This window comes from Aythya ferina (assembly GCF_964211825.1).
Source record: "Aythya ferina genome assembly, chromosome: 1".
Taxonomy (NCBI): Eukaryota; Metazoa; Chordata; class Aves; order Anseriformes; family Anatidae; genus Aythya; species Aythya ferina.
In genome coordinates this window covers 174,066,929-174,093,811 of record NC_140296.1, presented here as the reverse complement: position 1 = coordinate 174,093,811, position 26,883 = coordinate 174,066,929, and the positions used below count along the sequence as shown (strand labels likewise).

The 26,883-nt window shown below is 36.6% G+C and overlaps 1 long non-coding RNA gene across 1 annotated transcript in view; it reads left to right on the top strand.

The window, feature by feature from the left end:
- Window positions 1-894: 894 nt before the first annotated feature.
- LOC311420586 overlaps window positions 895-26,883 on the top strand; it is a 51,696-nt gene continuing 25,707 nt past the window's right edge. Inside the window, exons 1-4 of the long non-coding RNA XR_014684399.1 lie at window positions 895-1,138; window positions 1,344-1,405; window positions 7,193-7,269; window positions 23,777-23,873. This is a non-coding gene — a long non-coding RNA (uncharacterized lncRNA). The remainder of the gene's footprint in view (window positions 1,139-1,343; window positions 1,406-7,192; window positions 7,270-23,776; window positions 23,874-26,883) is intronic.

Sequence of the window (26,883 nt, the reverse complement as noted above, 5' to 3'; positions counted from 1 at the left end):
TAACAACCTACTCGATGCTTGTTACTACCATACCATATATGTACACATTTATTTGACCAACCTTAAATTTCTCCTTTCCCCTCCCCCCCCCCCCCCTTTTTTTTTCTTCTTGTCTCATGACTGGAGGGGCCTGTGATGTTTTGATTTTGCTGATTCTGCAACTGCTTGTCTTGTTTTCCTTAGCCATCCTCCTTATTTTGGAACAGTGGGACCTTCTCCATCCCCTTATCTGTTTAACATTCCCCCCACTGTTATGCCATTGCTATGCCTGCACAATCACTTTTGAATATGCAAGGTTAGTGGAATTTTCCACTGTAAAAACACAACTTTAATTCTCACATGCAAAACCTCATTGAGGTTAATGTGTGCCGTTTGCCTTAGGAGAGAAGTTGGCTCACTAGCTATGTGATTTTTTTCACGCTGTAGCTTAAAGATTTGGCAGCAGGAAGTCTTAGGCTATTTCTAAGCAGAGCTAAAGGAAAAGTAATCTCTTATTGCCGATGGTATCAGAATAAAACAGATTTTTCACAGATTCCCTAGCTGAAATGCCAGCAGCTTGTATCCTCACCCTTATTAGTTTGTCATAGTCACTATCATTTCTGCTGCTTCCCCTGTGAAATTTTATAGTGAGAGACAGCAATTAAAATGTCATTCACATCTTGTTCTTCCTACAGACTTTCTCAGAAGACAAGAGTAGCAAAGAGGCAGGGAAAGGTTGAGGAAGAACAACCTAGAGTTTGTAATTGTGACTTGGTCTCTACAGACAGCAGACAACAAATTTTTCATTTATTTATTTATTTATTTATTTATTTATTATGTGGGAGGACAATACGGAGAAGGGACTTGTTTCTTGGACTCTTAGACCTGAAGATTTTCTTGACTGACTACACATGTGGCCAGAGAGTGGAGTCTGGCTGCTCTTAACTCTGAAGCCCTTGTAAGGCAAGGAGGTGACTGCAGATGTTAAAAAATCTGACCTAAAGAAGAATGCAGTAAGAAAGGTTGTTCAAATTCTGTTTGCTAAATGTTAGGGGAAGATTTTCAAAGTCCTTAGCAGACTTGGAAGAGAATCTTACTAAAGGACTGCATGCACCTAAATCACTTCAGAGATCTATCTTGAGGAAATAATTTTTGAAAAGTAAGTGCACTTTCTTCCTCTTGAAGATAGATAATAACTTTGCATTAACTCATCCTTTGAAACAGTCCAATTTTAAAACTGTTATAAAGTAATATTAAATATATCTTGCACTGCTCCAGTGTTAAATTCAATATGACATGATATTTTAATGTAGTTAAGCTTCACGTGTTTCCTTTTCTATTGCCCTTGTGGAACACCTAATCAGACAGATGTAAAGAAGATAGAAGTACAGATGAAGTCAGACAAGAGTGGTCAGACACAGAATCAGTAGGTTGATTTATGTTCACTTCTCAATAGGTCTTTTTTGAAGAGTACATTGTTTGTTTGTTTGTTTTTTCTTCTTGTGGTCTCATAAGTTCATGAACTTGTCTGTTTCTTGTCTGTTTAAATACTGTCATGTGTGGAGGTGCCACATGAGTCAGTGCCTTGATTGTTTTCTCTATGGAGCTCTTGTACTGGAATGCTGACAAACCTGTTTTTTTTTTTTTTTTTTAATTTTTTTTTTTTTTATTTTTTTTAGGGGAACTGTAATGAAATGATAGCTTAGGCTGGTGTCTAATATATAGGTTTAATCATCAAATTTTGCTCCATAAATGACAATTTTCTCCTGGAAGAAGACTTACTGACTTTGCATTCCAACAAGCTAATAACAAGAAGTTAGTTATTTTGTTCTCTGTGAGTGTTATTTAGGACTTCAGAATGTTTTTGCATTTGGGTTTCTGCTCTCACTAGCACTTTAAAACATTTGGAGAGACATTTTTTCTTCCAGAGTTAAAGAGTATCTGAATATCATTAAATGTTCTGATAGCAGAAAAATTAATCTGAATTTTCTTTTCCTTTGCCCTTTAAACCTATGCACTTATAAAACTTAGTTTTAAAACTTTTAATTATTTTTTTTAGAATGGTTTAGAAGAACCCTGGAATATTAAAGTATACTTCTAAAATGAACATGCTGAATTTCAGAAACAAAACTGTCTGTAAACTCATAACGAAGATTTTTCTTTTAAATTTTATACTTTTTATAAATATGCTTTAAATAGAATGTAAATATTTGAACAAGTGCTGAATTTTTAATTTCAAAAATTCCAAAAGTAAATCGAAATTTTTAGCTAGTTCTTAATTAAGGTTCAGTTTACAGTTTGGTTTTGACGTAGTTGAAAGATTGTTACACTGATATCTCAGAACTGCCAGCCTAATGTGCAGTGTTATGACAACTTCCAGATGAAAGATATCCACATCCATAAATCATTTCAACTGAAGAAATCATATTTGTTGTCTCTCATGGTTACTTGAGGTAGGATGGGGCATATTGTCACATTATGGTTGAGACAAGTTTTGCATTAAGGTAAATTTCTAATTATGAGGAAACAAATGTACAAGAAGCAGGTAATCAAAATTTGTATAAATCATGGCAATTACGAAGAAAGAGAAATTAGCAAGCAAGAGATTCATTGAAGAGATCTTATGCAAACATGACTAATCAGTAATTAATGATTACTTTAAAAAGAATTTATTAATAAAGGTGATATATGAAGAATATAAAGCAGAAAACTGTATTGTTGATAGGAAGAGAGAAGCAGAACAGAAGTTACACAACACAAAGTGAAGGTAACTTCTCCTGTGTTTTTCTGATACAATCTATGATTTCTTTCTTCTTTTCCCATCATGGAGGTGCTCTGGATTTTTTTTCCCCTCCTTGATGGACATGGCTTATCACAGCAAGATTGTTTTCCAGTTTTAAAATTCCAAACAATGAAAAAACAATCTGGCCCCTTTCCGTTTGGGGGTGTTATTAAACTTTATCATTTTTGGATCTAGAAATATACCTATAATATGTGTAAATTTTTCTTTAAAAGGTTTTCTATTTTTAATTCTGATAATCCAATAATTTTAATTTCCTCACTGATTAAAACAATAAGTACTAGGTTTCTTTTAGCATGATAGTGGGAATTTTTTTTGCTGTTGCACCATGTTTGGTCAATTGGCTGACCTTCTTTTGGTCCTACACACCCAGTAAAATCTTAAGAAGTTACCTGTTGCGCAAAAGACTATTTTCTCTCTCTCTCTCAGTATTTATTTATTTATTTATTTTCCCTAAGCATGTCTGTATTTGTTCTAAGGTAACATTTGACCTGGTGGTTGAAGTGTTTTCTTTCTCTTGGCTGACATAGATGTGCTCCAAGCAAATTTAGCCAGAATATTTTGCCAAAGAATTATTTACCTTGAGTCACTTTTTTTTTTTTTTTTTTTCCCCACTGCAAATTTTGCTTCAGAATAGCAGTAGATATTCTGTGATAATTGATGTTGTGATATTCAAACTCTAACACTTTGTTTTTGTGATGTGAGACACCAGAATTCCTCACCGATCTGGGTTATTACCTAACATTGCCATTGTATTATGTACTTTATTTTATTGAATAGGAAGAAATTGCAAACCTATCTGACACTGACAAAAGCTTATGTCCTTGTCTGTAGGTAGAAAACCTTGTTGAACAATGTCAGTATTTTTCTGAAATGGGAGATGGGGATCACAAAGCAGTGCAGTTTTCTGCCTCACATCTCACTGCTCTTTCCTTATTTACATTATAGTGTCTGCCTCCTACATTTTTTTCTTGCCTTTTTGCAGACTTCTACATGCATCTGGCAGTTATCCACAATGACTCTAAGCACTTCCCCTATAAAACTAACGATCTCGTTCTCTTATGTCTTTGGGTTTTATTTTTGGTTGGAAGGTTGGGTTACTTTATTATCATATAAGAAATAAATCTTGTGGAAAGGGTAAAAGTGCAAAATTCTAAGATTAAATAGCTTTTATTTCTTACAATCTATCTCACATACCTGTGAGATCATGAGAAAATTTTGATTTTCTCATGATAAGTTCAGAGAAAGAAGTAAATGAAGAACTAAAAATGTAGTGTACGTGCAATATACACTATACTTTTGGAAGTATAGATGCAAACAGTACACTCCAAATTTCCCTGTCTGAACAAACGTTGTAATCGTCTTGGGAAACTGATTACGTCTAGTAGGAATAAAGTTGTTTTACAACTGAAAATGGAAAATTATTCCAAAAATACTTTAGTAAAAGGAGTGAGACTTTATACAAATTTAGCCAAATATTGACAAATCCTTTATTAAGAAAAATGAGAGTGATGTATTTTCTTTCCAATAATTGGGTGGAAAAATGAAAGTGACCAATCTGAAAGACAAAAATGGAGAACTGTATGTTTGCCTCTGGATGAAATTTTCTGCTAAGGCCACATACTTAATGAGTAGACTCAAGATATCCTGCGAAAATGCTGAATAAGGTGTAAGTGGCAGTAATGTATTGAATTCTTTGGAACTCAGTGAAAATTCTAATGTTGAAATAAATGTGTGTTTGGGCACAAGTTTAAAACATAGGAGGCTTGTGGCCATAAGATCAACCTTAACTGCAAGTATAGATATAGTTTAAATGACTAAAATGAAATTGTTATTGAAACATATGTAAAAGTCCATCATCTATACTTAATATCTCCAGCTCTTGCAATCCAAGAATGGGCTTAAAATAAACTTGTTAAAGATACCTAAAGTTTTTCTGTCTGATAGTTCTAAGGGTGATTCCTAGGTAATGCATATGACCCTTTGTTATGATTAAGGATCTGAAATATATATATATATATATATTAAATTTAGACCACACCATTTTAAATAATGGTAGTATTTAAATAATGTGTTTTTCCTAAATCTGTGCTTTCTGGACAAACAGTTTGGCATCTTCAAAATCCATACTGAAAATAAAAACCATTTAGGTGAAGATCTTGATTTGTATCCATAGACTTAATTTTGAGTTGAAGCTGTAAATCAATGTTTAAATGGTATGTATGACACAACTGGGAAACATCTGTAAAATCATAAATGAATTGCCAGGCTTATTGATACATGATGAGATCCAGCCTACTGACTTAGTTTCCACACAAGAATTTTCCATGCTGGGCCAGTTTCAGAAACCTAAGCAGACACAGGGATTTCTTCTTGAAGACTCACTGAAATAGCTATGACTACTTAAGACCATTCAGGGTGAATAAAGGTTTCAGAGTCCAACTTGTGGGTAGGGAAAATGAAATCTTCGGGTTTGAAAAGTAAGGCTTTTCTACTCCCTTTCCTCCCCTTCCTTTCCAAACAGCTGTTTTTACACTAGCATGCCAAAGAGACAGGTAGAGAAAAAAAAAAGTCTGAACATTGTAAGAATGCATGATTCATATAAGCTGAGAACTAGTATTCAGATTTTATTCCTGCTCCCATGATTGGTGAGAGTGAGGAGAGTAAATAACAGTCATTAGAGTTAAGCATTTTATTGGTTGCTCTAATTCAGACATTCCTCAAATTTGAGTAATGAGTCAGTCTAGCTCTGCTTGTCTACTACCTCTTGATTGAGAGCAATTAGAACGTAAGATGACTCAGAAACCACATTGGTTTCAGGGAGTTCATATGGTGTAAATTCAAGGAGATAGAACTTAATTCTTGCAGTCAAGCAAAAAAGGTGTTTCTGTACTGGTTGTAACAAGATGAGAAGTATGTGATCATGTAGAATGGTTTGACTTGCTGTAGCCTTCATTTTTGCTGTCATAATTACACAATATTTTTTGTGAAGAAAGGGCTGCGTAAGATCACTGACAGACATTACTCTGCTGTTTTTCCTCTGGCAATCCTGAGTCTATGAAAATAGACCATCTTGGCCCTGCCTTGTCCTCTGCCTTGCTCCCAGTTTGGAGGAGGGGAAGACTGAGCACGTCTCAATAGCTGAGTAGCCATGCGGCCTTTGCACTGATCATCACAATACCAGAGACACAGGGAAGAGCAGAACCACCTACCAAAGAAATTTGTTCACCAGGGGTGCTAACTCACCGAATCGTTTGTCTGAACTTCGGAAATAATGACCTCCACCATCTTAATTCCCTCATAGATTTAACTTCTCATTACTTGTGCTAACCTGTCTCTCCTTTTTGGACCACATTTCCTTGAATATCAGTTCTTAAACCTGTTTTGGACTATCTTTTTACTTTTATTTATTTATTTATTTTTATATATATATAAATTTATTTATATATAAATATATAAATATATATATATATATATAAACTCTATGCTGAGTTCCAAGTTCAAAATCTTTTACACTTTTGCACTGCACAGCTTTGATTTCCCCATGTATAAAGCTATGTGTTTTTTTTTTGTTTTTGTTTTTTTCTTTTTTTTTTTTTTTTTAAGATTGCTGCCAAAACCATCTCTCATGTCTTAACAATACTGATGGAATAGACTGAAAAAGTAGGATTTTGTAGAAACTCTGAAATTTTGATAAGCAAGGTACTTCTCTCATCAGGAGAAAGGGAGCAAAAAGAATTCAAGATTCTGTAGCTTTCAGTTCTAGAACAAGAGGAAATGCTAAAGTTGACATTTAGGAATATATAACGGAAGGAGAAATGAAACACATCATTCTTGTTCCTGGTTTAACCACTGTCTTTTTTGTTTGTTTTATAACTTATCTAAAGTCCAACCCTTTACAAATTAACGTGGCCAAACAGTGTTCTGATTCTCTACACAGTGAAGATTATTTTCTTGTTTACAATATTGATCTTTTTACCATATTAATCTTTAAGCAATTAAGGGCAAGCTATTAATATTTATTTTATTTTATTTTATTTGGTGGGGAGGAGATGGTGTAGGGTATAGTGGTCAGATGGCATGCCCAAGGTACTTACTCTTTCTTCTGATATCATTTCCTAATTGAATTGTGGTGTCAATGGTGTAGTATTATTGCGCTACGAAGCACAAAGTTTTCCAGGGATATCCATGGGATATCTCACTGACCAAAAGCAAAAATTGTTATATTTTCTGTCTGGTTTGACAATGATTAGCATTTCCTATATGAAATCGGGTTTGTCTGCTGTATCCTGGAAAGCATTTGAACAGACGGTGAAAGACTAAGGTCAGAATCTTGCCCCTAGATAATAGTCATATTCCAACTATTTCCCCTCAGATCTTTTTCTTGTCTTTTGCATGTTGTAAACATACAAGTGAAGAACAGGAAGAAGAAATGTCATTCTGACCTAGGAGAAACTCACTGCTTATTGAAAGAAGATATTTATGGTCAGGTAAGCACAGGGGTGACATCAGAACTATGATCTTGGGGCTAAAATGTCTTCGATGGGTGACAAGCTTTTTTTTTTTTTTTGGGTCAAACCACTGAAATGGTGTGGGAATTAGGAAGTGAACTAATTCTGATTCATGCTTACATAACTTAGGGGTTTTCCTGATCACTTTTTGATCCAATAAAAAACATGCTTTCTGGCAAATCTATGTGTGTCCTGTTTCTATGGCACTTTTGATCTCATCCTGGATAATGTAGAACAGTTTCTACTTGTTTCTCCATGACTGGAATGTAAAACTTAATACTGAAAATCTGCCTTGCAATTACTGCATGGAATGCTTTATTGAATTGTCAGCAGAAACTGCAGAAATTAACTGAGCAATAAATGAAGTAGTTCAAAGTATTAACTATAGTATGCATTTTCAGTAAAATCACATTTTTTCTCACAGTTCTTGAGTGAAGCTTTCTGACTATGTTGGGAGATATCTTGGATATCTTATTTCAAGACTAAAGGCAAACTACATAAAAAATGTGAATGGAAACAATTTCTCTCTTCAAATTAATCTCAAACCCTCCAATATGAAAGTAATTATTATACACCCCGAAGTTCAAATGACTGAGTTTTTTCATTCAAGTGAATCATGTTCAAATGATTAAAGAGCTTGATCACTACAAGTCATATACTTCACAGGTAGCATGAATAATGACAATGAACAGACTTTTTGTCTAGCCTTCTTTTTCAGCCGTCTTGTCTTCTTAAAAATATTGTTAAACGTTTATTTAAACTTACTTAGACTAATTGCCCCAAAACAGTAAAGAATCTCTGCTCCATAAAAAAGAGAATATACTAACATTTCTTCATATTCTCCCCTTTTCCTATTATCATTTTCTAGCTTCCTAATAAAAAAACAAACAAACAAAAAAAAACACTCTTGTTTTGAATTCTGTTGTAATCCTTAACAAAAGGACCTGAAATTTATATAATTGTACTCCCCGTGAATAATTATAATTCCATGGAAATAATTATGCCATTTTGATTTCTAAACTTACCATTTCTACTATAAGAAGAAAGCACTTCATGGGTTGGCATGATTTCCTATCATGTCCTGAAGAGTCTTTTATTTTTAATTCTGTGACTTATTTAGCTTTGATATCTTCTTTAATGACAAAACAATACAATCAAATAATTTTGAAATTAGTTCCTTGCAGTTGAGCATAGGGATAGCTGGAAATTGTCTTTTTTTTTTTTTTTTTTTTTTTTTTTTAAAGTCAAAAGGATTTCTGGTAGTGTGCCTGGTGGGGAACAAAGAATGGACAACATCTTAGACTCTGGGCTGTTCACTGATGCAAGTTAGAGCTTTTCTGAAGGCTCAGCAACAGGAATTTTAGGAGCGTGGAGATCTCAGCTGCAGAGCCAGGAGTAGAAAACTCCTTGGGTATGGATTTGCCAGATCCTCAAGCCTCAGAGAAGGGAAACTAAAAGCTCTGTTGCACCTTGTTTTCTAGTTCCTTGGGGGAAAGCGAGTGAGAGTTCCAGCAGAGATAATTCAGCAGAGCTAAGCCTGTCAGCTCAGAAGAGCCTAATTAAGACTAGTGCCTGGAATCTGGAGACAGGCAAATTAATGTTAGGATTATAGTGTTGGAAGATTGCATGATAATTCAGGCTAGAAGGGACCTCAGGAGGTCACTAATTCAAATTTCTTCTCAAAGCAGGGTCACCTCTGAGCTCTGACCAGCTTGCTGAGGTTTTTATCTTGTCAGGTCTTGAAAATCTCTAAGAACAGAGAGCACAAGCACCCTGGGTAACCTGTTCCAATGACGTCCTTGTGGGGAAAAAGTTTCTATCTGTACTCTGTAAGAATCTTCATTGTCAGATATATATTGTTGATGACCATTGGGATCAATCTGCCATAGGAAATGGTGGATTCTTCATCTTTTGATACCTTCAGGACTAGATGGTTTTCCAGGAAAAATGGCTTTTTTCAAAAGTAAGTTGTTATTTTCTGCATATCCAACAGTTCCTTGTGGCATTAATTTAATAACTACATGAAGAGACATGCTATCACCTAGTTGGAGAAACGGAATTAGGTGTTTTTAACAATAAAATAATTCTTATTTCCTCAAAATGTCTTTTAAGTGAAATTGTTGAAAGTATCTTAAGGCTATGGAGTTTATAATGAACTGAAAACTCAGTTTGAGAACCTGGTGCTTCTTCTAATCTGTCTTTTGAACTTCAATACTTCTGAGACATTCCCATTCCATTTAATAAACAGATAACTTTAAAAAAGACCAGGGATATTCTAAAAATATGGCTGAGCAAAGCCATTAGAAGAAAATGGTAATAAAAAAAAGAAAAAAGAAAAAGACCGCTGTATTTCATGTTATAGAAAAACATTTGGTTTCCTGCCTGAAAACAAACAAAAAACACAACACAAACAAACAAACAAACAAAAAACAACAGTGTTGTTTCAAAAAATGTAGTTGCTGAGTGCTACCCTTCACTGAAACTTTGGCTGTTAAGCTAGTGTTGCATTCCAAGCAACTGAACAGCAGCCTCAGAGTAGGGGGTCACACAGAGGCACAGAGGTGGTTTTTGTTTTTTTCTCTTGCTTTTCTTTCCTGCTGCTATTTTAACATGCAATAGGCTATATGACCAGAAAAAAAAAAAAAAAAAAAAAAAAGGACTTATTGCTGGGATGCATCTTTGTCATAATGACATATTTTAGACAATTTTGTCTCCTTTGCTACCATCAGATAGAGGCAGCAAGATCACGTAAACTCAACGTGGATGTTTACTATATCTTTCCATACTGAACACCCAAACCAGGAATGTAATCATGTACATGTATGATGGAGTAAACTCAGTTTCAAACTATTCAGAGGTGGGCAGTTGTATTGGGTTTATGTAGTAAGGTTTTGGTAGCAGGCTGGGCTGCAAGGGTGGCCTCCGTGATCAGAGCCCAGAGGTTGCCCCATGTCAGATCACAGCTAGCTCCAGCCAGATCCGAAAGGGACCTCCTGCTGTCTGGAGATGAGTGATGCTGGTTGGACCTCTGGGAGAGTGGATCAAAGAAAGAAAAACAAACAAATCTGCTGCACAACAGCAGCTGGGAGTGAGAAAATGCAAGAGAAGCAGCCTTGCCGCCTCCAAGGTCAGTGCAGAAGGAAGGCAAGAGGTGCTTCAGGCACGCAGCAGCAGTTCCCCTGCAGTCTGTGGAGAGGCCCCTGGTGGAGCAGGCTGTCCCCCTGCAGCCCATGGGTCCCACATGGAGCAGATTATCCACCAAAAGATTATCAAATGGTGGTCACTGTCACAGTGCAGGTTGGTGAATGTGTTATGTGTGTGTGCCTTTTCAGGAGCAGTTCAGTTGATCTTAATGGTAATACAGAGAAAAGCAGGGCTGTAGGACAGTTACTTGGCTTTTTGGTACTTCTAGCCTCATCTACTGTTTTGTATGCTATTGTTTCTTTTGGTTAACTGAGCTTGCTGGGGCAAGTTTGGCTCTTTCTTTTTGGTGTGACCACAGTGTGTAGTGTAATGGGGGTTTCTATAACTGATTTGGATTTTCAGAGACTAATTACTATGGAGAAAAATTTAGCCTTATGGGATTTTAAAAATAAAAAAGGTAAAAAAATATGTCACTGATGGGGATAAGTAAATTCCACAAATTTTAATTAATCTGGCATAAGCATTTAGAATCTAATTGTGGTCTGATTTTCCACTAGTGATGGTAGCAGCCTGCTCCTTCTTTTGTGTGCTGGAGAGTTGTACTCTCAGACTTTGTCTGAAGTTCAGATATTATACAAGATGAATTATTTATAATGCCTAATTATACAAGAAAAAGAGATTTGACTTGAGTAAAAATGTAGAAAAAAGTGATCTTGTGTAATGCCTGCACAATTATAAAAGGGCTTTGTCTAGGAAAAAAAAAAAAAAAAAAAAGGAAAAAAAAAGGAAAGCTTCAATCTGAATCCTATCCAAGTATTGTCTTTCTATAAAGAACTGAATGAGTGCTAGGGTGGAGATAAAAATACAGATAAAGAGAAAACAAATAATTGTTTGCAGTAGAATGGAAAGAGTGGGATCCATTTAGTATGTGCTTGTGTGGGCTGCTGTAACTTGGCAGCTGCACTGGTTATGTTTCCACCACTGGGAATCTACATAGAAACTCTTCAGCCCTTCTCCCCATGGCCATATTTCTTGCTGTGCTGTCCCTGGGGTCCTCTGGGGTCCTCATGATACCTTCCTTCTTTTCTATCACATCAGGATATGTGCAATGCCTGCCTTGGTCACTATCAACAGTGACAACACACATAAACATGTGATTGCTAGCAGAAGTGGACAAAAGTGGGAGAACTTTGGTATTTCTTATCAAGGACTGGGCTATAAGTAAGACTCAGCATGAAACAGCAAAATGACTGTTTTAACTAATTACTTAGTGGTAATTAAGGACCTCTTCAAATTTGATCCCTGCTTTTTTTTTTTTCTTCTTCTTTTCTTTCTGGATTTTCTTTGTTCCTTTATGAATTCTACAATTATTATTATTATTATTATTATTATTATTATTAATTTTGGCTGGAAAATATTTTTTTCTCTCCTAAAACTGTAAAAAAATAATCAAAATCTTCACAAATTTTAGCATTCTTTGAAAATGTTCAGTTTCCAATTGTAAGTTTTGGTTTTGTTGAAAATCTAAGAAGGTATGTTGCACCCAGGTTGCCCTTGTACTTACAAAGACTTCTGGTTTAATCTGAGAAATATACTAATATCAAGTATCTAGCTAAGCACAACAAAATTTAATCTTTATTTTTAGTAGAGACTGGAGATGATAATACTGAGTAATATCTATCCTGAGGGGAAAAAGAAATCACTCAAGTTTTGCTTTTTACAGATTATTATTATTATTTTTTAATGTGTTTTCCACATAGATGAGGCTACAGATACATTGGTGTGACCAGACAGAACCAGTAGTAGTTTTGGCTTTCCTATGCTCCAAGGCAGCCAGGCAGATTTGGAACTGAAACTGCAAGGAGTTGCAAGACTGAATTTAAGTCTCTAATCTTGCAGTCAGATGTGCTTGCATGTGAACAATGTTACACCAAACAAAAGAAGTGGAGACCCATCACAAATATATGAAGGTTGTGTGATGTATTCAACAGGAAGTCAGTGAGTGTTTAAAAATCTACTGACAATCAAATAAGCATTTCTTTCCATGAGCATTAAGAGTTCCCATAATTTATTTCAAGGCACCTGTTTTAGTACTGTAGTTCACTTTTTCAGGGAAAAAAAAAAAAAAAAAGAATTTGCCACCTAATGTTGATCTGTTAGAAGGTTTGGAAAATTTTAAAGAATCTTTGTCTTTGGTAGTCATTCAGATGGTGATTGGATTTTGAATAACGGATTTGAATCTTTGAAGATTAAATAGAGAAAGTAGTGAAGTTGTATTTTAAACAAGGCTGTAGGATTTTAGTGTTCTCCGTTATGACTTAAGCATCTAAAAATGATAGGTGTTTAGTGGGATAATGGCATGTATTTTTATGATCCTGATAAAAATTTTCTGAGTAATGAATTGACTAATTTATTTTATTTATTTTTTTATGTAAACAGCTTTGGGTGAATATGTGTTGTTGAGGACTACTTCTAAACTATTTTGAAATATAAAAATACAAATGCAAATAATAATAGAGTATGAAGAAGAGTGAAGCATTTATGTTAGACCTCCTTTTAGCCCAGGAAGTGTTAGGAGAGTTAGAACTTGATATTTTGTTGCTTCTATAAAAGACGAAGGGAAGGACAAGAAAAGGCCTTGTATTAACTTTATGTGAAGATTTATTATTATTGGCCAGGATTATCTGAAAAGAACTTTGCTGTTATCCTGTCAAGCCAAAATTTATCCTATGGGTGCCCTTTCTAGCTTTGATGTTATTTATGCATGGTATTATGTATAGACTAAGAAGTCCAATATTCCTTACAGTCATGATAAAACTTCTGTAGAATTGAAAAGGATACCAAAAGACCATGTCTCCAGCTTTGCAATGAATATTGATATAATAGCATATATCTTAAATTGTTGCATAGAAATTCCGCAAACATTATGGCCTTTTGAAAGGTTTCTGTGATATAGCTTTGGGTGATTTGCCATTTTCATACAAAGATAGAAAATAAAGATAGACTGCTCTCCCAAATTCTGTAAGAACATTAAATAGCTAATTCTGGAGAGCCAAATGTCCTATTGAAGCTTAGCTTTACCTGGGACTACCTAGTTTTTATTTGCTTTGAAGTTTCCAGATTTTATTCTAAGTGCTGTGAATTAAAGTCTGTTCTCCTAAGAAAACATTGCTGAGAAATGGGGATACTTTAACTATCTTATCTACTTTTCAGCCAATGTGGGATCATTTTAACATTTTACAAGGATTCAGTATTGTATTAAGAAACATGCAATTAAGAAATATGCAATATTCACCAAGACCTTTTTAAAATGGTTAAGCCTTTCTGGAAATTCAGGATGAAGTCATTATGGTTCACCATAGTGAATAACATTTCTTTATGAATGGAATACTTAGGGGTTCTTATTCAAGCAGTTACTGCTTGTACTGGGTCTGTTCACAACTATGGATGGAACTCATCCTTGACAACAGGTAAGTTTAGCGCTTAGGAGGTCCAAAGCTCTGGTGTGATAGTCACAATGCTGATAAATAGCACAAAGACTGCTCATATTTCAAAGAACTTTTTCACACACATGAAGTAACCACCTTAAGACTCATGAAGCCAGTTTCCTTACACTTCATCTATGGTCTGGACAAGCCCTGTTTAGAGACTCAAAAGGAACAGCCATTAGACATTTTGATTTGACCTCTGTAGAAGTTTAACTCCCTGGGTTTGCTCTGGAAGGACTTTCCTTTGGAGCTGAAATTAACCTCAGAGAACTTTGTATGTATCCAATCTGGTGAAGAAAATAATCCTTTTGCAGGAAGGTGGGAGATAGGAATTGTTCTAGATGGAAGCTGTCATCCTATGTTCCAGGTGTACTGCAGTGTGGGAAACCCCTACAGCTTTCCACTCCTGTATCATGTCACCATTAAAGCACAAAATGACCTTTTCTTCAAAAGTGTGGCAGAATAAGGTCCTTCCCATCTCAGGGAGTGTGTCTACATGGGAGGAGTGGAAACTGACATATTTAAGCTTTAAATTTGTTGAGTATTGAGCTCATTACAAGTTTGAAAGAGAAGACTATGAGTTTGTAACTCATTAATGACAAAAATATTTTGAAAAGACATTGAATAACTTGAAATTTCTGTATTGGGTTGCAAGTCTTCCTACATTCCAGGGGTAGCTGGGTTCCAGAAGTTACTGGAAGTTAGGACATCCTGCATGGGACTCATGTTATTCAATGTACATATCCATGATAAAGATAACTATAAGTGAGCTAATTATCCTTTTATAGTCATTAAAACATGATTAAGTACTTCTAAGGTGCAGTTCATCTAATTATTCACATCTAATCATGCTAATCACAGTTCATGAATCGTAGTGTAGTTGAATATAGGAGAGCTGAGCATTCCAGAACTGCCTAGTCCACTTGCTCATTATTCTGATGTTCTTCAGTGATGTGATTCTTGGGCATGTAAGCATCTACAGGCTGTACTTTTGAGACTGGAAGTCCTGCCAAATGCAGACCCAGAGGTCTACAGCAAGCTAACCTACTGCCCAAATAATATCATGATCTGAACATAAAAAGCTGGCTGGGAGAAAGAAAGACATATGCCCAGTTAGCTGGCTGGAAACTGAAACAAAGATACATCAAAGAATGTCCCCATACCAGGGTGACCTGAGCCACCAAGGGTTACTTCCATCCTTACATGTCTATTTCAGGTGATAGTTTCTTTCTCCTTACCCACAGACCTCCATGAGGGCCAACAATTTAAGATCTCTGAAGGAAAATGGGGCAAAAGTAGACTTTTCATTAAAAAAAAAAAAAAAAAAAAAAAGGTTAGTTTTCTCATGTTTTATCCATGCAGCTTGTTCCAAGGTCTTACTCTGTTTTCATAATTGCATGAAGTTTCTCCTATTACATGAACAAAGTTAGTGTTTTTACTATATTGTAGGTTACAGTTATATGAAATAAACTTAAGCAGATTAAATGAGTAAAAGAAGAATCTGTAGTGCCAGACCACCTTTCATGAACTTCTGTGTATTTGTGCAGCTAATATCTTCATTGAATTTTTATGAGGAATGTTTGCATATTTATCCAGCTTGATTGTTTTGTGCTAGTCATGGACCTATTTTCTCTGTACATTTCTAGAGCTCTGTTGAGTCCTATATATAATTTTGAGCTTGGAAAACATGAAGACAAGAAAACTCCATTGAAAATAACAATGCACAGAGGATAGCGTGTGACAAATTGTGTTACATTAGTACTTGAGCCATTACTATCTCACAAAACTGCTTCTGTGAATAGCTGCATTTTTCATTCTTCATTCATTGCACAGAGACAGAATGACTGAAAATGCTACTAACAGGGCTGGATTCCTTCCAGCCAGGAAGGCCATTGTTTGTAAATCCTCACCAGGCACAATGCAGGATGGCACTCAACCAAAGCAAGGCACTTGTAGGATTTATGCAAGGACATTGAATTTTCCACTGACCAAGACAGGTTCAAAATCCTGCAGAGGGATACATTGGTAGGGGACCATAAAAATAACATCATGATGTGTTGAATAACATTCAACTAAAGGTTAATGTAATTTCTAGGAAAACCCCTCTGCTAACTGCAGGCTGTCCTGTCTTTTAAAGTTGTTATAATCAAATTGCTTTCAGAAATGTAACTGAAGCTCACTAATGTAGTCTGGTATTTGTGTGTATGTGACAATTTGAATTACTTCTGAAAAATATCTAAAATAATGATTTTACTGCCTCAGGGATGGGGTACAAGAGCCTGGCAGGGTCTAGATTGCTTCTGTTACTGAAAATGAAGGGGCAGGAGCAAAACAAGGGCTGAGACTGGGAGCAAAATGGAGAGAGGAAAGACTTCCACTGCATCTTCTGACTGGAGGAGGAGGTTGACCTAACCTCTGCCTGTGACCCAAGGTACCCCCATGCCTCTCAGCTTTCCAGACTTTAGGCTTAGATAAAATAGGCAGTGGAAGCTGCCTTCAACAGCCTGCTATCCCCAGTATCTCCTAGTTCAACTCTTTAGGTACTTTCTAAATGCAATAGAGGGTCTAGTTCATACAAAGGCATTTGTTTTGCAGTATAAATTAATACTCAAATACACAGGCTAAGCAGAAAAAAATGCAATGCAAGCAAATGATGTGGCTTACTTCTGAGCAGTTCTCCAGCAGCCCCAAAAAAATGTAAAAATGTTTTTTTTTTCCATTACAAAAGGAAGTGTATACCCGAAAACTTGTGTACATGTCTATTAGTTCTGCCTTGATCCTCCAGATGTGAATAAAAGGGAAACAGAAATAACCACTTCCAAGACTAATAATAACAATATTAACAACAACAATAGAATATTTCGGATTCTGTAATTATGGAGAAATCCAGAGGGCACTTTCTGAATGCTAGGTAGATTTCTTTTGTCCAAGACAAACAGGAGCCCCACTGAAAACCTCTTATGCAAAGAGAGGGCTTGGTTAAGTTCAGTGATAGCTGAAATAATGAAAATTAGCACCTAGAAACAACATTATTCAGAGTTTCAGACAGATGGTGGGATATATTGGCACTGGGGTTCCTGTGAGAGCTTATAATTAAAATAAGAGTTGAGGAGTAACCACTCTGTGAATCAGCATCAAGCAGAGGGTCCAAATGTGCTTGTTCATAACTATGGCCCTACGAGCATTTGGGAGATATTTGGGCCTGGCAGTTATGGAAAAAACAGGCTGGAAACTGTGGCATGAGCTTTCCAAATTTATCCATAGTTTGAAAATCATCACTTATGTCCAAGGAAATATGTTTCCATTGTCATCTTCTCCTCCTGATATAAACTACCTGCAAAGAATCTCATATATACCAGCAAGTCAAGCAACTTGCTTCTCTCCAAGCATCCACTTCTGTTTCATCCTTGAGTCACTATGCAACCAGCATTTGGGCTTGAGTGAGCACATTTTCTGTTCCCAATATTCCATAGTTTCTAGTTTGTTTATTGAGAATTTTGCATTCCCTGTGCTTAATATGTAATTTAGAGCTGATCTGAGCTGGAAAACCAGCTGTTAGAAACTACACCCTGAGCTGACAAAATTTCAGCTATGGGTGCAATGACAAGGAGCTGTTGGGAGCCATTTTGATGCCTTTCCCTTGTCTTCAGTGGAGTGTTCCCAATTGCTCTGCCCCTGCAGACCTCCCCAGGATGCAGCTGTACCAGCAGCAGTAGCTTTAAGAGCAGCAGCCTGAGAAACCTGCTATGCCTGTCTGCATAGCTGCCACTGCTCCCAAAGGCATGTGGGACAGCTGCCCCTCTGGACCTGGTGTGCCATGGTCCTGACCAGAGGGACAGAGAAGATATCTTCCTGGAGTTACTGCAAAAGACTTTTTACCCAGCTTAAATAACTCTCCAGTGGATTTTGTTGAAAGTGGTTGCTGGAGTATGGTGGAAAGGAAATGAAATGTTAAATAACAGCTTTACCCTTGCAGCTTCCCCACAGTTTCATAGCTCCCTGGGCTGTTATATTGGAAATAAATGTTTGTACATGCAGGATGCTATCTAAAGGATGAATGTTTATTCTGAGTCAACGCTGTGTTGGATGCTCAAATTCCGTGAAGATCTTGATGCTTATATTATTGATGAGTCCCCTACAAAATGGATGCATGGGATACATGCTGCATCAAAAACAGTGTGGCCAGCAGGTTGAGGGAGGTGGTTCTCCCCCTCTCCTCTGCTCTCATGAGACCCCACCTGGGGTACTGCATTCAGTTCTGGGGCTCCCAGAGCCAAAAGGACATGGACCCATTGGAGTGAATGGAGGGGAGGGCCATGAGAATGACCAGAGGGCTGGAACACCTCCCCTGTGAAGACAGGCTGAGGGAGTTGGGGTTGTACAGCCTGCAGAAGAGAATTCTCCAGGGAGACCTTGAAGCACCCTTCCAGTGCCTTGAGGGGACTTACGGGAAAGCTGGGGAGGGACTATTTGTAGGGAGTGTAGTGATGGGACAAGCAGTAATGGCTTTAAACTAAAAGAGGGAAGATTTAGATTAGATATTAGGAAGAAATTCTTTACTGTGAGGGTGGCACTGGAACAGGCTGCCCAGAGAAGCTGTGGATGCCCCATCCCTGGAGGTGTTCAAGGCCAGGCTGGATGGGGCTTTGGGCAACTTGTTCTGATGGAAAATGTCCCTGCCCATGGCAGTGAGTTGGAAGTGGGTGGGCTTTAAGGTCCTTTCCAACCCAAGCCATTATATGATTATATGATTATATGATTATATGAAAGCGACTGACAGCATTCCTCTGGGTACTTCCTTACCTCTCTGTACCATGTCACAGTGCCTTTTCAACAGCCTTGGGATAATTTTATTTGAACTGCCTCCCTTGTTTCCAGATGAAGCCCACCATGGAGCTGTCTGACATTTCATCCTGCTCTACCCTGGGGTACATGACTGTGCTGTAGGCAGGAGAAGGAAAGCTGTGTAAAACATTTGCTGTAGAGACCTCTGTGATTCCAACAAGATCTTCATTGTCCAACATTGGGAAGTCACAAATTAATTTGAAACATAAAAGCTGAAATATTCTTTGTTTGCTGTTAGTATGCACCACATTAAGCCACTGTTTATTTGCATACAGATAGCCTGCATTTTTTACAATATGCCTAAGCAGAGATTTATGTGATAATGTCTGATGTTTATCACACTATTAGTTTGCCATCTAGTGGCATACCGAAGAACTAATTTTATATCATATTTCATCATCTCAGTGTAAAGATCTGTCAAAACAAACCCAAAACAAAAACAAAACGAATTGTATTTATTTATTTATTTATTTATTTTATTGCTACTCAATTTTAGTAATCTGTTAGCAGAAGAAAGTCCAATACCTTCTGCTCAATGGTCATTAATTAACATTTTATTCTTAGATTTTGCTCTTGGTTCTTTAAGAGCAGATGCTGAATCGAGGTGTGGACAACTTTCAGACTCCACAGGAGAACTGCTGTACAAACCCAACTGCTGATCTCCATCTTAGGCCTTATTGTTACCCTAGTTTTCCTAGTTACCCTAGTTTTCTCTAAGGCCCTGAGAACAAACCTGCCTATTTTTATACAAGAATCGAGGAATCTGAAAAAGTAGAATCTGAGTGGTACATCAGAAAGCGTTGTATGACAATGGGTCTTCAAGGAGAAGGCACGTCAAGACAGGATGAATGAGACCTGAGCAGTTATTTGACCCAACAGATTTGTTCATTCTGTTCCACAAAATTTTCTGGTTCTGATGGTTTCATAAACCTGTCAGGGTGGCACAGATCCAGTGCATCAAAACTGCTGCTAGTGGCAAGTGTACCTTAACATCTGAATGCCCAAAGGGGGGAGTAAAACTTGTTTTATTATGTATATAGAGAACCAGTGCATGTCTTCCCATTTTGCAGCTACTTTTTACATACTTATAAACTGTTACAGTGCATCTTAATCCTTTCTTCTCTACATTAGATACAGTTCTAACAGGTTATTTTCATTAAATGCTCAATATTTTTTTTTCCTGTCTTACAGATTTTCCCATTTTTTCCACCAGTTTCTTGAAATTAAAAATCTATTTATTTATTTATTCTAATTAACTGGTCATTAACAAAGCATAGGTTCAAAAAAAATGTAGCATCACTACTTAGCCAAATGAAAATGAATATCCCATCATGGAAAAACAAACAAACAAACAAAAGCAAACAAACAAAGAACAAAACAAAACAAAAACCACCCTCTTCTATGTCTGTTTAGTTAAGACAGCTATAAATATGCCTTTTTCAGGGATGAATACTCATTAGGAAAGTTAAAAATCTCTTGTGATCATCTGACAGTCTTTTGTATGTTCCATGTGTAGATGGACACCCCATATATAGTTTACCAGATTTTCATCTTGTATGTGCAAGTAACTTGCTGCTGCACAGACCTTAAGGTCCATTTGCATTTCTTAGTTTAATTTCACTGTCAACCTCTTCAAGTATATTCTGTTCATTAGATAATTTTTATTAAAACAAAATTCTTCCAAGATCATTGCTCTGGGATAACCTATATATGCACAAATGTACAATTTCTACCATAAGGGCCAATAAAAGTTTATAAACTTCTTTGGTGTTTCAAGTATCCCATTGCCTGTAGGACTGGAACCTCATCCCAGCCAAATGCTTCCCTGATCAGTCTGAAAAAGGTTAAAACATGCAGGGAGTCAAGCTGGGTTTGGGCATAACCAGCAATCCATCACCTGCAGTTATAGGAGCTGAAAAATATTAAAAAGGCATTTCAGGGCTTGGGTGATACTTCTGTAGTGCCTAGTTTTTGTCTCACTCAAGCATAAGAGAAAGATAAGAATATTTTCACCTCCTGTAATAAGCCACACACCCTTTCCTCCTTTCAATATAAGGGGTACATGGACTATTGCTACAGATGGTAATCGCTGGTACTACTTGTAGGTTGCTGGGAAGAGACGAACTACTGTTACATGGACCACAGAGTCCCAGTTTATCACTGCCAGCCAAGTCTGAAACCTTTGTCATCAGTTTTAATTTTATTTTATTAAATAAAGTCACAGGAGTTTCAATACCTGGCAGTATGCTCAGCTGAACAGGCCACCGAGAGCTTCAGGCAATTTTGATCAGCCAGTCATTTCAGATATAAATACAGAAGGAACAAATGACGTTAAAGAAGAAAGGAACCTTGCTTGGGAAAATTTTTCTTTGTGAAAAGTCTCAGATGTGAAACTCCACAGGGAAGGGAAAACTGGTGAGAGAGACTTTGTTGTTGTTGTTATCTCTTTGTACCCCAAAATGGTAAATAACCATTTTCAGCAGCTGCAGAACTAACTTTTCTCACCCTGACTGCAGGAAGGGCTGGAAGAGAAGACTGGCTTTGTAAACAGCAGAACTGAGGCTACAGATGGAAAGTGATGCTGGGTCTGTTGTATGAAATTATTTCTATCATGTTGAGGAGTTGCAAGGGAGCAAGATGGGAAAGAGAGAAGCTAGAAGAGCCATTTTAGGAAAGTACTGTAAAGTGAAGGGGAAAATTTCAATTTTGTGACAAACTCAGTTTATATGGGCTCATTTATTCTGCACGTTTTATACAAAGGAATTTGCCTCAGTAGTTTTAGTTAGCTTTTAAAAGGGGCAATTAAAGGGTAGTGAGACAGGCTGAAAGAGAAAATGGCAGCATCAAAATCAGAAAGACTGCTTCTGAGGAGTCTGAGCCACCCGGGAGGACAAGAAATTTTCAGTAATATTGCAGACAATTCAAGCTTGTTTGGTGGCAATGCAGGCAAAGGAGACACAGCTTTGGCTAACGTGTTATAGGATATATAGCGCCAGAGCTGAGAGCAATGGTTTGTAAATCTCGTTTTAATAGAAGACTGGTTGGGGTATGCTCTTCCTTTTTCCTTTTCAGTCCAAATCATTTCTTGAGTACTAAGATGGTGTTGCAGGGAAACAAACAGACAAAGAAACAAAACAGGAGAAGTACACTGCACAAAATTTTAGGTAGAGAACCAACCAACCAACCAAACCAAACAAAAAACAATCAAAGGAGAAAAACAGATTCAACACAGGCACAATTTCTTCCTGGAAGGAACAGAAGGAACATGGCGATAGATGGAAAGTAAAAATTTTGCTTGCCACACTGATGTAGCACCATCGGAAATACCCTAATTTACAAGGGACAGTGCTAATGACTTTAAACAGTGTTAAAATCTATGGTAGGTCCCTTAGGTAAGATCCCAGCAGAGCACAGCTGGAAGAGCTGGTGATGGCAAGAAGTGGTAGAAAATGCAGCTCTTATATGGCATAAATGTTTTTCCCCCCAAAAGGGAATTAATTATTTGGCCTCCTTGTACAGTAAGTTTTTAAAAATATATATACAGTGATATTTGAGGAAGTCATCAAGCTTTTCATGAAAAAGAGAATGGGTTGATGGGGCTTTCCTTGTCATTTCTTTTGGAGAGGTGTAGGCTTGTGCTACTCAACCTTGGAGTGTGGATATACAAATCTGTCCTTCTGGCTCTTCTCTGAAAGCTCCATTTTGCAGGGTATTTACCTTAGTACCTGGCTTTAGGCATATGAGTAGACTGATTGATAAAATGGGACTGGTCAAATTAAAAAAAATATATATGTAAAGACCCTCTTCATGGAATTTCTTCATTCTGTTTTATTGGATTTGTTGTATTTTCTTGCTAGTGGAGAGGAAGACTTAGAGGTTTTCTTAAACATTCAAATAATTGTGTTTAATGTTTTGCATTGAACTGTTAACAACTGTCTGTTACACTGCTTTTAAAATGCTTCAGAGATTTACAGAGCGAAATGCACTTATAAAGGATGGAAATTGAAAGGTAATAAGTGAAAACCTGTCCTTTGTCAATTTTATTTGAGTTGTTCTCCACCTGATTGAAAATAGCAGTATGGAAATGAAAATGTTTTCTTTGGAGTCATATAATTTATTTTTGTACATTTTTAGATTATTGTACATAATGTATTATTGTATTTTAGAGACATTCCCAGCATATGACTAAGCTGACCAATCAATACAGTCACTTCCAAAATAGAAGTATGAACAGAGCTACCAAGTATATTCATTATTTTCAAGCACAAATACATTTAAACTGGTGTCAATTATGACAACATATTAAATATCTAATGATTCTATTTAGTTAAAAGCACTTGTAAAACAGAAAAACTTTTCCATGCATAATTAACACACATATATATTACCTTTTATTTGGTATGTTGTTTAGTTACTGGTAAGATGCTTCTTTTACCATTGCTTATTTGAATTTTTTTCCTCCATTTTGGCACTATCATTCTTCATTTTATTCTGAAAAATTCTCTGTGATGTATAGTGATTGTTGGATCACACAAACTTCACAATTCAGTGTATTTGATTAATGAATGAGCCTTTATCTAGCGTTGGGTAATGAAGATATCTTATCTTGGTGCCCATACCACAGAAACTACAGAATACAGAAGAACAAGGCATTTAGTTTACACTTCCAAAGTATTTTGCCTATATCTGTATTCAGAGCACAGTTGATCGAGCTCAGTGTTCTGAGAAGTTATTGAGATAACAGCCATGGTTTGGTGAAGGGCAAACACTAAAATGAAACTTTTATACCCATTGTGTGGCAGGGAACAGATTCACAATCACAGCCAGGAAGGGAGTTGATGTTATGGCACTATCTGTTGGCTGATTTGGCAGCTAGGTGAAGAACCTGCATGGGCTGGGTTGCCCTGCCTTACCCAGAGGAAGAAAACCAGGTTCCCACTAGCTACAACAGCAACCAAACCTCCACCTTGTGCAGTTCATCTTTTTTTTTTTTTTTTTTTTTCTTCCAGAGGCAAAAATTTAAATGGAGAATATGGTAGAAACCTTTGAAGTTTGTATAGTATAAACCCTTCAAGACTGGAAATATATTCAATGTGAAACTAGCAGGTACTGTATCTACAAAGACCAAAAGGCTATAAGAGAGAAGAATCATGTTTATAATATAATATAACTTAGTTATTCATTAACTCTGCTACTCCCCAGATAAAAATGGCTGGGGAGCTATCAGATTCAGTAAGTATGTTCCGAACTATGTCTGTCATTGTCTTACATTCTTTCTCATCTTGCATTACTCAGTGAGCTGCCCGAATACAATTCAAATGCTGTAAGTTTTGACAGAGCACATCTCATACCAACTGTCTATGTCACAACACCAAAACTCTGGAATTACTGAAGAAATATTGAATACATCTTGACCTCTCTTACAGAGCAGGATAAAAGAAAGCAAAGAAATTGCATGGACTGCTACTTCCTTAAGCTGTGTCTTTTATCTTGTAGTGGTTCAGTGCTAAGCAGCTAAGCACTGTTATTGGGAGAGAGAAAAAAAAAAAAAAAAAAAAAAAGCTGTAATTACACTAGATGGTCAGAATCACCAGAATCACCAGGTTGAGGAGAGAGATGTTCTTTTCCACTAGGAAAAGAACAGAAATTATATCAGTTTGATTTGACAGGAGTCTTGGGAATGCTTGACTAATTTTGTCAGATTTCCCCATTGTATTCAATTGTCTTAAGTAGTTTGTAAATCTGAGATAACGTTCTTAAGAAGACAAGTAGAAAAGCAACTTGAGATACCTGATCACAGTGCATTGATGAGACACTTTTACCCTCGAGCAGCAAACACTTAAGGAGGACTCACCCATTTTAAATTGGTGGCCTTGGGTCAAAGGGGCTTTTTCATTGATTTAAAGAAAAACAAATCTGTGCCCTATTCTGCTATCCTTGGTTTCTTTGAAAACTCATTATAAAATCTTTAGGGAGTTCAAATACTTCTACAGAACCCTGCACTGAAGCTCAGTTTGAAATTGCAACTGCTGAGTCACAGAAGTCAGAGGGATCACTAACCTATTACATTGTTTATTTCTCAGCCTCTTGGTGAATTAGTCCCAAGGGATACCATCTCCACTTCTTCCACTGAGTGATTATTTTCTAATCATCAGAGTTCATTATCAAGAAGCTTTTCTTGATATTCTGCCAAATTATTATTTTTGAGCTCTTTTCGTTTTTTAATCTTCTTTTACTCCCCCCTTTTTTCCCTGTCTTAATGTAAGTATATCACACTGAATGCCCTAAAATTACCCCATAATGTTGGTAGGAAAACTCTGAGTCAGAGAATAGCATTTTTGAAAAGGAAAAAGTTGATTAGACTGTCTTATTAATTACAAAGGAGGAAACTGGTGATTAAGTTTTGCTAAAGCTTGAGCACCTGTGAGAAAGCAACAGAACTATTTATGTGGTTCAGCTGCTTTTTATATATATATTTATTTATTTTTATTAACATATTTTCTTTAAAAGCATCTGATTACTGTCACAAAAAATACCGCCTGCTTTGTTGTACTTACACTTTAATTTGGGAGTTGCACAGCTTAGTATTTTCCCCAAATATTAGTTGCAATACAACATTGTCTCCATCTGTTCTGAAAAAAGCAACATGGATTCTAATACCCTCCCATCTGTACATATATTTTTAGTCATGTATTCAGATTTGTAATCTCTATGGTCCAATCTGACAAAAATCTCTCTGCTCCACTTCCGGTACAAAGCATAAATCTTGTTTGTCTGTTTTTTTTTTTTTTTTTTTTTTTTTTTTTTTTTTTTTTACTTGTGTGTGTGCATGTCCCAGTATTTTAAATTCTTTTCATACCTTGGCGGAAATTATTTAAAAGTCATGTGTCTGCCATTAGACACTTTATATTTCACTTAAACTTTCAAAAGTTTCTGTTCTTGACTGGTGAGTCATATAGTTCCTAGATAGCTGTTAGGAAAACACCACAAGATGGAGAAATGAGAGAAAAGAAAACTCTGAGCTGAAATGCCACTAGTCAAGTGTATCAGTAAGCACTTTTTAAACATAGTCCAAGCAATTTTCTTTTCACCTTTCCATACCTCTGACTTATTTATAAGGGTTTGAAGGACAAGCCTAAGGATTAGAGTGATTGACAGATGACCAAAGGTGGAAAACAATCCCAAGTGAGGCTTTTAGTTGTGTTTTTGGTTCAGAATAAGGAAATAAGAAACCTTCTAGGCATCTACATATGGTATGAAAGGAAATAAAGATTTCTACTGAGTAAAGAAAATGTAACCAAAGGAGAAAAGCAGCCTGTGTTCAGTATTCATACCCTTTGCATTGCCCCATCTTAATTTTGGTGAGACTCTACAATGTGAAAAACTGCCTTTTTAATTAACAATGGGAAGCAGATATTCCATCAACTGAGATATTAGTGCAGCTCTTGAGAACCCTAGGGTCAGATCCCTGGGCTACTTTAAGGAAGCTGGAAGCTTCCTGTATCCCAAATTCACATTCCCCGGGGACCTGAGCTTTAAGATAGCCTTCCACAACTTTGTGAAAGGTACTTGCGTCGTTTTCAAAGAGCTACCCAGTCTCTGTGCTTCAGTTTCCCGTCTCCTTATTTTAGAGAACTGATGAGATGATACATCCTCAGGATTACCTTGCCCTGGTGTGAGGTTCTTAGTGGTGTAGGGTCATCATTCCCTATAAAACATCCCAGTGCAGCCATCCATCAGAATTCTGGCCCAGGAACCAGCTCATGCCATGTGCTTTATAGGAAGGAGCATGACACTGGGTAATAAAGAGTTACACAAAAAACTTCCCATTAAGGTAACTGTTCTTTTCACAGAAATTCACAGTTGCCTTATGCCCTGAAACACAAGTTTCATATCCCTTTATTAACATAATTTCACAAGTATGATGGAAAGCTCTCGTAACCAGACTCATTAGCTAATCCTTTCCCCACCCCAACATGCTGAAGCAGCTATGGGTCTTTGACAGACATCTAACACTAAACAATGCATAAATAAATAAAAATATTTCTCTTTCTCCATTATAAATTGTAGCATTTTACTGGAGTTTCTTACATCTTTATATTACAAAAATACCAAG